Source organism: Sinocyclocheilus anshuiensis, unplaced genomic scaffold, assembly GCF_001515605.1.
Source record: "Sinocyclocheilus anshuiensis isolate Anshui unplaced genomic scaffold, SAMN03320099.WGS_v1.1 scaffold3082, whole genome shotgun sequence".
In the NCBI taxonomy this organism is placed as follows: Eukaryota; Metazoa; Chordata; class Actinopteri; order Cypriniformes; family Cyprinidae; genus Sinocyclocheilus; species Sinocyclocheilus anshuiensis.
In genome coordinates, this window is record NW_015538182.1 from 47,578 (window position 1) to 57,810 (window position 10,233).

A 10,233-nucleotide genomic window follows, 5' to 3' on the forward strand; every position below is an offset into this window, starting at 1 on the left:
TAAATTAGTTTTAATCATTAAATCACCACCACAGCGTCTTGTCTCCATTGGCAACACGCACGATTTGTGTGGATTGCAAGTGACGTCGCAGGTAGCAGAGAGTGCAAGTGGCGATTGCAAGTGACGTTGTAATTTAGTTTTTTTTTTTTTCTTGTCTTCACCACCTGGCTACTGCTGTAAAATGTTGAGAGATTAAAAAAAAAAAAAATCAATAAATAGCACAAAATAAAAAATAAAGACTGCAAGTGACGTCAATTGCGGAAGCGCAAGTGTCTGAAAGTGTAAGTCTGAGAGTGCAAGTGCAAGTCTGCAACCAGACCCTGCTGGATAAAGGCTTAAAATATAAACATTCGGCATTGGCTGATTTGAAAAAATGTATGCCGAGCCGATAAAACGAATAGCTCACATGTGCTCAGGGTGTGCTAGCGATCACATCAGCAGTGCGGTCATTCTTGAAGCGAACATTTGCCTGTATGATGATTACATTCACAGTTTTGGATTGCCGCATTTAATTTGAGAATGCACATAGCCTACAGAATGACACGTCCGGTGTGCAATAGAGTAAACAGTCGCCTGCAGCAGTTAGCCTACTTGTAATAAAATGAAAGTAAAATACACAAATAACATTAAGATACTTGTGTTTCTGTATAAATAAAGCAGTATAAACAAACAAGTCTGTTTTGATTTAAAGGTCAGAAACTATAGCTTACCCGAATAAAAATCACGAACATGACACGTGTATAGGCTATTAAATAATTTAATATATACAGATTTATTAATATGTAATATATTTTTTTCAAATGGACTATGAAAACTTAAATACAAGGAGCTCTAAAATATTTTTAGAATTTTTACAGCTCTTTTGCTTTAGACCATCTATTAATGTTAAATACACAAATAAAATGTTAAGGTAAAAAAATAACAAAAAACAGCAGAGATTGATTTTATTATAGTTATTTTCAAAGCTTTCAATATACTCATTAAAAAAACTTTAATAAAGTTTATTAGTTCTAAGAAATAGGTTTTTGCTCAAAACTAACCAAAATTCAAAATAATTTGTTTATAATTTCTGCACAGGAGAGAGTTGGTGTTGTTTCAAAACAAAAGGCTAATGGCTATCGAGCCAAAATGAGATATTGGCAAAAATCTAATATTGTGCATCCCTACAGCTGAAGGAAAGAAACGGTTCCTGAGTCTGCTGGTGCGGCAGCGAAGACTCCTATAACATCTCCCAGATGGGAGTGGAGTAAACAGTCTGTGGCTGGGGTGAGAGGAGTATTTGATAATGCTTCTCACCTTCTTTAGGCAGCGTATGTGGTGAATGTCTTTGATGGAGAGTAGCTGAACACCTGTGATGTATTGGGCAGTTGCTGAAGAGCTTTCTGGTCTGAGACAGTGCAGTTGCCGTACCACACTGTGATGCAGTTTGTTAGGATGTTCTCAATAGTGCAGTGGTAAAATTTCAACAGGATGTGGGGGGACAGGTGAGCTTTCCTTAGCGTCCTAAGGAAATAAAGATGCTGTTGTGCCATTTTGATAAGAGTGGAGGTATTGAGGGTCCAGGAAAGATCCTCAGAGATATGAACACCAAGGAATGTGATGGTGATTAAGAGTGGTGATCTACAAGTGAGACTGATTGAAAATCAATTCTGTCATTAACTTATTTAATTTCAAACCTGTATATTGTTAGTTTTTGGTTTTATTTGTGAACACAAAAGGAGAATTTAAGTATCTTGCCACATGTCTTTTCAGCAAACAAGGGTTTATCGTGATGAGTACATCAAAATCGAAAAAGGACATTAAAAACACCATGAAAGTAGCTCATACTAGGCTTATTTTACTTATACATTTAGTTATACATTTGGACTGTATTGATGTTTTTTTTCTTTCTTTCCTAATGTACAGCAGGCCTTAATTAATAATATCAAAGAAGAAATCCTAAATTTCAGAAACAACTGTAAGTGTATGCTGAATGAAGATGGTGAACCTAGAGGGGAGGAAATGACAAGTCAAGAAACTCAACAGCTTCTGCAAGAACTGAAAATGAAAGATGAGCAGCTGAATGAACTTAAACTTGAGCGCTGTTCACTTGAGAAAAAAGTGTGTGATCTCTCTGATAGATTGGCAGAGCAGACTCATGCACATGAAGCTACTGTGGCGATGGAGAGAGCAGAGGTCAACAAAGTCACAAATGAGAACAAGGCTCTTGCCAATGAGTTACATGTACTGCAGCAAGCGGCCAGTGAGATGAGCTCAAAGCTCAAAACTCTCCAGATGGCATTGAGCACTCAGACAAAGATTGCCAATGAGCTTTCAAAACAACTCGATGCAGCCAAAACTTTGATTAAGGGACATCAAGCAGAGTATTGCAGTCAGTCCAAATCTATTGAATCCTTAATGACGGAGGCAGATCATTTGCGTCAGGAACTCAGTGCCCGCCAGCTCTCACATGACAAAACACAGGCTGAATGTGAGAGGATGGTGGAGTTGTCTCATGAGAAGAGCCGACAGATCAATGACCTGGAGCAAGAGGTCAACCAGACCACAGCAAACGTGTGCCAGCTGGAGGAACTCTGCAGTCAGCTTCAATATGAGCGTGATGCACAGGCAAAGGAGTACCAGAGTCTCCTGAGCTGTTATGAAGCTCAAAATGTTGTTGTGGCACAAATAAAAAGCAACTCTGAGCTCCTGGAAGAGCCGAATGTTCTGAATCATCAGCAGGGTAGGATAGAAGATCAAGACTCCAGAGATGATTGTTGGAAAAAACTGCAGGACAAACAAGGTCAGCCAGACCAGAGCAAACATGTGCCAGCTGGAGGAACTCTGCAGTCAGCTTCAATATGAGCGTAATGCACAGGCAAAGGAGTACCAGAGTCTCCTGAGCTGTTATGAAGCTCAAAAGGTTGTTGTGGCCCAAATAAAAAGCAACTCTGAGCTCCTGGAAGAGCTGAATGTTCTGAATCATCAGCAGGGTAGGATAGAAGAACAAGATCAAGACTCCAGAGATGATTGTTGGAAAAAACTGCAGGACAAACTCATTCAAACGCTGAGCAAACTGAACCAGCACGAGGAGGTTCAGAACATAGTGAGAACAATTGTAGAGAATGAGATCTCTGAGGTAAGAGACAAGGCCAAGAGGAGAATAACTGCGATTGAGAAAGATCTGGCTCATAAAGACGCAGAACTAGAGACTAAAGCCCAAGAGCTTTCGAATCACTTGCGTGAGGAACTCAGTGCCCGCCAGCTCTCACATGACAAAACACAGGCTAAATGTAAGAGGATGGTGGAGTTGTCTCATGAGAAGAGCCGACAGATCAATGACCTTGAGCAAGAGGTCAACCAGACCACAGCAAACGTGTGCCAGCTGGAGGAACTCTGCAGTCAGCTTCAATATGAGCGTGATGCACAGGCAAAGGAGTACCAGAGTCTCCTGAGCTGTTATGAAGCTCAAAAGGTTGTTGTGGCCCAAATAGCCAGACCAGAGCAAACATGTGCCAGCTGGAGGAACTCTGCAGTCAGCTTCAATATGAGCGTGATGCACAGGCAAAGGAGTACCAGATTCTCCTGAGCTGTTATGAAGCTCAAAAGGTTGTTGTGGCCCAAATAAAAAGCAACTCTGAGCTCCTGGAAGAGCTGAATGTTCTGAATCATCAGCAGGGTAGGATAGAAGAACAAGATCAAGACTCCAGAGATGATTGTTGGAAAAAACTGCAGGACAAACTCATTCAAACGCTGAGCAAACTGAACCAGCACGAGGAGGTTCAGAACATAGTGAGAACAATTGTAGAGAATGAGATCTCTGAGGTAAGAGACAAGGCCAAACGGAGAATAACTGCGATGAAGAAAGATCTAGCTCATAAAGAACTAGAGACTAAAGCCCAAGAGCTTTCGAAGTAAGTTCTCATTTCTCATCCAAACTTTCTGATAACTCAAGAAGTAGGTCCTTATTTCTGTTGAGTCAGTGACTTATTTTATATTCACTAGATCTTACTATTCATTCTTTTCAACTGTTTATTTGTAGTTGGTTTTAGTGATCTCTTGGTCCTTTTATATAGGTTGCGAGAACTTGTGAACGATGGACGTAATAAAATCAAGACCTTGAGTTGCAATTTGCAGCAGGTGGAGAGGGAGCGATCTGATGTCAGAGATCAATTATGTGAGGCTAACATGCAGAAAGAACAGTTAGAGAAACAGGTTGGAAAAATCACTGCTTTTGTCCATTGTTAGTGCTCTAAAAGTGATTTAAACGGGTTTTTTTAAACAATCCTTTTTTTCCATCAGATTTTGATCTTAAGTGAAGAAAACAAAATGTTTCAGCAGAGGCTATGTGAAGCAAATGAGCTGAGGGATCAGGCTGGACACAGTTTGAGCTGTACAGAGCAATCTATTGACCCACAGCAGACTGTGAGTGCTGCTCTTTCTCTCAGCTTTGTTCAGTTTATGTTATCAGGTATTAAATGCTGGATTATTCTACATCTTTTCACTCACAGGTGAAGTCTAACCATGTCATAGAAGAGGAAAACATACAGCCTTTCCAAACAACCTGTCAAGGTAACCTATTTATCTTTTCATTTAAACCCCTTTTTCCCGCAGTACCAACTAAATCGGCTTACGTTTTGTCCCTAGTAAGATTTTGTTTGCAGATCTTTTGGCAGAGCAGAAGCTGATTAAGGAGACGTGTGGTAACTTAAATAACAAGTGCACACAGACAGATGAGGAGGAATTGCTGGAGGCCAAACTGAATGAGACTGAATCCATAGCTGAAGGAGTCTGTTCTAATTGTAATTCGTATAAATCTCTGCTAGACAACATACTGTGAGAAGTCAGCAAGATTCAATTTGGGGAATTCAAAACATATAGTTACTTCAATGCCAAGTAGATACAAGAAAAAAAAGATGCCAGACTTTCAGTATTAACTGTATTCATTTATTACTCATATTAATATAATATGTTAATATTAATTAAGCAGCAATATTGACTTTTTAATTCTCTATTTTTAATTTAAATGTATCATTTATGACTATTAAATGATTGTTAAACGTAATAATTATTTTTATATCTTCTATTTCTAAATTTATTAATTTATATGAACACATTTTATTTATATTCTATAATTATATCTCCTACATTTAATACTAATCAAACAGCAATATTTACAAGGAAAAGGACACTTTTCCTTAAAAACACTGCTTTTAATTTATTTATTTGTCCTTCACTGACTGTTTACTTAAAGTAAATAGTTTTTGTTAATATATACACTACTAGTAATTTTGTTCATATATACACTACTATTTTGTGTGTGGCTGTAAAAAGAATCTTGAAAAAAAAATATGATTTCCTCACAAATATTAAGCAGTGCAACAAATTTGTCAACATCGATAATAAGAAAAGTTTCTTGAGCACCAATCAGTATTATTTGATACTGAAGACTGAAATTTTACGATTATGTAAATGATTAGTATCATATACTGAAATTCTGGTGTCATGGTAACACTGCTTCCGTTACACTGTTCAGTTCACCTGTCTCACCTGTAACTGAAGCTAAGCTCAGACATCTCTGTTCTTCTCAGATCTTGCACAACTGCAGGAGATGTATCAGAAACCAAGTGTTGGTGTCTCGGTTGAACCTCAGCAGGAAGAACAGAGAGCTTGCAGACCTGCAGAAAACACAAAGGTAAGGAAGTCTATGATCCCTCCAACTTTTCCTCAACTGGGTTTTGCCAGCAGTAAAAAAATAAAAAATAAATCAGCCTAATGAGGAGCAGGCAGATGATAAGCAGGAAAAGGGGCTGGATGGAGCAGCCATGAGGAAAGTGGCTCAGGCAGCAAGGCAACTAGAGGGTGACCAACAGGACAGGCTGCAGCTGCAGCTGGAGCTGGTAATAGGATCAGCTTTCCATCTCTCTCTCTCTCCCTGCCACATTATTTTCTTTTTCACAGGCTTGAGGGCAGGATTTAGTTCTGAGTAGTAATTTATTTACGCAGCAGTTTTCTGAGTTAATATCATTTTTGTGGTCCGAGTGACCTGCCAACAGGAGGAATGACAGGACTACAGCAGGACAGTAATATCACTGCAGAAGAGTGGAATGTGCAAAACTCTATTTTCTTGAACCACTAGTCATCTAGTACAGGTAGGATCATATAAGACATGTTTTTGCATGCAAAAGCATGACGCAGTGGAGCAGGATGTAGAGGTCTCAAGACACGATTTTAAAAAGTTGGGCTATTTTTTATTTGACATGCCACCTTAGTGCAAGATATGATACAAGTTCAATGATGTCCATCTGAATAGTGCTTTAAACAGCATTCATTTGATTATGCATCTTCTCCATCTGCACTTTACTGAGCACTACTGCTAATATACTGTATATACAAGAAGTAATCTAGATCAGTATCAGCTACTGTGTTTTTTTGAATGGTTGATACCACTATTAGAGAGCAGGTTGGCTGGTACAATAATGAATTAATTCAACTTCTTTTATACCGTATTTGCTCAAAGTCCATCAAAAATGTTAAAATTGCACTACTCTGATTTTGAATTTTTAAAAACTGACACTGAGTGGAATGGCCATTTTTATTTGGCAAGTTGAGGAATGTTATTGGCCAAAGCCTAATTATTTCTGAATGACTAAATAATGCCTCATTGATCATTCTGATCAATGTAACAGCCTATCAATAGTTAAGATGTTGAATTATTAGGCCATTGCGAATTAAAGCAAACTGAAGGATTTTAAAATGCTTTAAATCAGTAACAATGTTTGATGATAGTGCTAGTATAATATTAGAACATTTTAATATAATATTTATTATTTAACATAATATTTTTTTCTTCTTCACTTCCCTGCATACTGATTACAGGACATTTTAAAGCAGCAGCTGGCTGAGAAGCAGGATACCATTGTGAAATTACAAAGGGAAAAAGATGATTTGTCTGTTTCTTGTAAAGCTGTTACCCAGAAAGTTGACCATCCCAAACAGACATCAAAGGTGAAGACAGAGAATGAAGGCAACTATTTTACACCACTTAAACCTGAGCGAAAGAATGTCAGGAAACCAGGAGAAGAAGAGTATGTCACGAAAAAACTCAGAAGTACAGCCAGAAAGAGAAAGAGCCCAGAGTTGGAGGTATACAGACACCATGTCTAAACCTTTTGTTGTGCTTTCTAAGCAATCAAAAATATGAAAGGTTCCCATGGTCAGGAAATTTCAAAAGTGGGAGTTTTCACATCTGGAAATGTCATGAAAAGTTTCCATAGTCTTTCCCCTTTTTTCATTATGCTCAGTTCTCAAGTATTTCTCAAGTTAGAATTTACTCTTTGTGAGTACAATATCTATAAAATGATTTTCAGCACAAATGACTGAAAAATTAATTTAAAAAATTGTGGAAATTCACTGGTCAGAACCCTTAACTAGTCCTGCATTCATTTCCATACTATACATTAATTTACATTTTATAATACATATAATTAATCCTATTAATTTATTAAAATATGCCAACATGATTAATCATTATACTTTTTCCATAGTTAACACATTCAGTTCCCTGATAAGGAAAGATCATTTAAACATTCTAATGTCATGATAATGATTACATTTCACAAGAAAAATAATGCAAATGTGTTTACTTTTGGGATTAATTTATAAATAAATTAGCCATAAAAAATGTCTCTGTATTGCAGCTATAATTAGTTGCAGTAAACTCTGAAGGTTCCAGTCTATTTTAGAAAGCCTTGTCAAATTGCAAGACATTTAAAAAATGAACAATGAAACATTAATCAATTGTGCTAACACATTAACTTGGTCATCATACATATAATGCAACACATAATCATATAACTTGTGTTATATGTGTTTGTTATTCTAGAGCTCTGTGGAATCAGAAAATCGGAAAAACCGACGGCTGAAGGTGAACAACAGGTAAAACATGCAGTCTATTGAGGTGACTTTCTGTCCATTAATACACCTGTGACATCTCACGTCTTTCTCTGTAATGTTTATTTGATAATATGCTGAGCTAGTTGTATTCTGTATTTTTGCACCTCACCAGACTCCCACAGTGCAAGGGAAAAAGGTGAGTCAATTAAAGCAGAAAGGCTCAGCCAGCCTGAAAGGGAAAAAAGACGGAGCCCTGAAAAAGATTGGTGACTTTATCCAGAGCTCTCCAACCCTCTTTGGGAGCAAAGGTCAGCTCTGTCTCTTACTTTGACACTCAGTCAATGGCATTGATTGGAGCTCTCTGCCAAAATTGTTTCATACTGTATCTCAGCATGACCCAACTTTTAACTCTATCCTCAGCCAAAAAGATCATAAGCATGGTGAATGTTAAATCCCCTGAACCGCTGAATCCTTCTGAAAACAACAAACCCAAGAGATCCAAACGAAAGCTCTTCAAGACTCATGTTTCCTCCCCGCTGGACATACCCTATCATCCTGTAAGTGGTGTTTCCTGTGCGTTAGTCACATAAGAGTGAATCATATGTATGAATGAATGAATGAATGAATGAATGAGAAGTATATCATGTGTTAGAGATAATGTTTTGACAACTATATGACATTTTTATGCTTAAGCCTAAAAAAAACAGAGTTGATCATTGTTTTAATTTTTCCAGTGCTACATTTTTAAATACTCTTTAATACTTTTAATACTATTTTTATAATCCCAACTTATTATGCAGAGTAAATTAAGAAGTAAGACATTATATTTGATTTCATTGAACATTGGGCTCTATGGTGCTAAATCATTGCTCTGTTTGTTTGAGTAACCTGAACATCTGGGCACTAGATGTACTAAAAATGATAAAATGATACATAAAGCATACTTGCTGAAAAGTTTCATGCTTTATCAAAACAATAACATTACCCTGGTAACGTCATGCTTTGGAGAAAGAAAAAAAAAAGCTCAGTTGTGCTACATTAATTTTTTTATGTCATTATTTATATTTATGAAATGTTCTTTCATATGTTTAAGTTTGACATGTAGAAATAGTTGAAATAAGTGTGTGTGTGTGTGTGTGTGTGTGAGTGTGTGTGTACTGGTATGTGTGTGTGTGTGTGTGTACATGTTTTTCTATTCTGGTGGGGACTTAAACCTGAATACACACAGACTCATGGGGACTCGTGTCACGGTGGGGACCTAAATTGAGGTCCCCATGGGTAAACAAGCTAATAAATCACACAGAATTAAGTTTTTTGAACATCTAAAAATGCACAAAGTTTCCTGTGAGGGGTAGTGTTAGGTGTAGGGTTGGTGTAGGGCAATAGAATATAAGGTCTGTACAGTAGAAAAACCATTACGCCTATGGAGAGTCCCCACAAGGATAGCAAACCAGACATGTGTGTGTGTGTGTGTGTGTGTGAGATGTGGTATGGAGGTAAAGTTTAAAATGTATTTGTTCAGGTCCTAAAAATGTGTTAAAAAAATTTTAATGCCATGCAGCAATGCTGTCAGGTAAATGAGTGTTAAATTCATTAAATCATTTTACAGATCATTGGAAGCAGTGATGATAATAAAGAGAGCGATCATCTCATAATCAAGAGAAAACTCAGAACAAGAACTGCAAAGATATAATGCAAACATTAATTTGATGGCCAAGTGTAATTAAAGTTTTTTGTTCTTCTAAATTGTCATATATTTTGTTTGCTTGATACCTAAATGTTGTTGAACAGTTCATATTTGTTTCATTAACACTGGAAATGTTTGTAAATATTTTAGAAATGTACAAATTTTTTTTAATGCCTTTTTAAATTTCCTGTGGTTATGTAACAAACAAAATGCTGTTTATTAAAAAATGCTTAAAAGCAGATATCATTTGGGTTGCATTTCTTATGCTTAGGAGAGAAATATTAGCTCAATATGCTCATAGCATTACTGTCCCTTGATGTTGGATTTCATATATCCTTTAAAAAAGCCTCCGGTGAGGAAAACAGTTGCAAACAATCAAGGTGAAGGGGATGAAGAGAATGTTCCAGATGAATGTTTGGGGTCAGCTTGTTGTATGATAGTCATTTATTTCTTCTGTCAGTAAATGGAGGGTGGCTGTCATAAGAGAAGAGTAAGTAATACATTTTATCTCCACCTCTTGATCTCTGCACTCTACGCTAACACAGGTCACACCTGCACTAACACACTCCTCACTTTGCGAGGTGAAATAGATGTGACATTGAAATCAAACTTTTTTTTTGTCTGTGTGTTTGCATGTCATCGCTGTAGCAACTGTGCTTGTTTGCATTTGC

At 37.1% G+C, this 10,233-nt stretch overlaps 1 pseudogene; it reads left to right on the forward strand.

The window, feature by feature from the left end:
- The window catches only part of LOC107683717 (kinesin-like protein KIF20B), a 33,051-nt pseudogene extending 23,337 nt beyond the window's left edge, over positions 1 to 9,714 (forward strand).
- Positions 9,715 to 10,233: the final 519 nt, after the last annotated feature.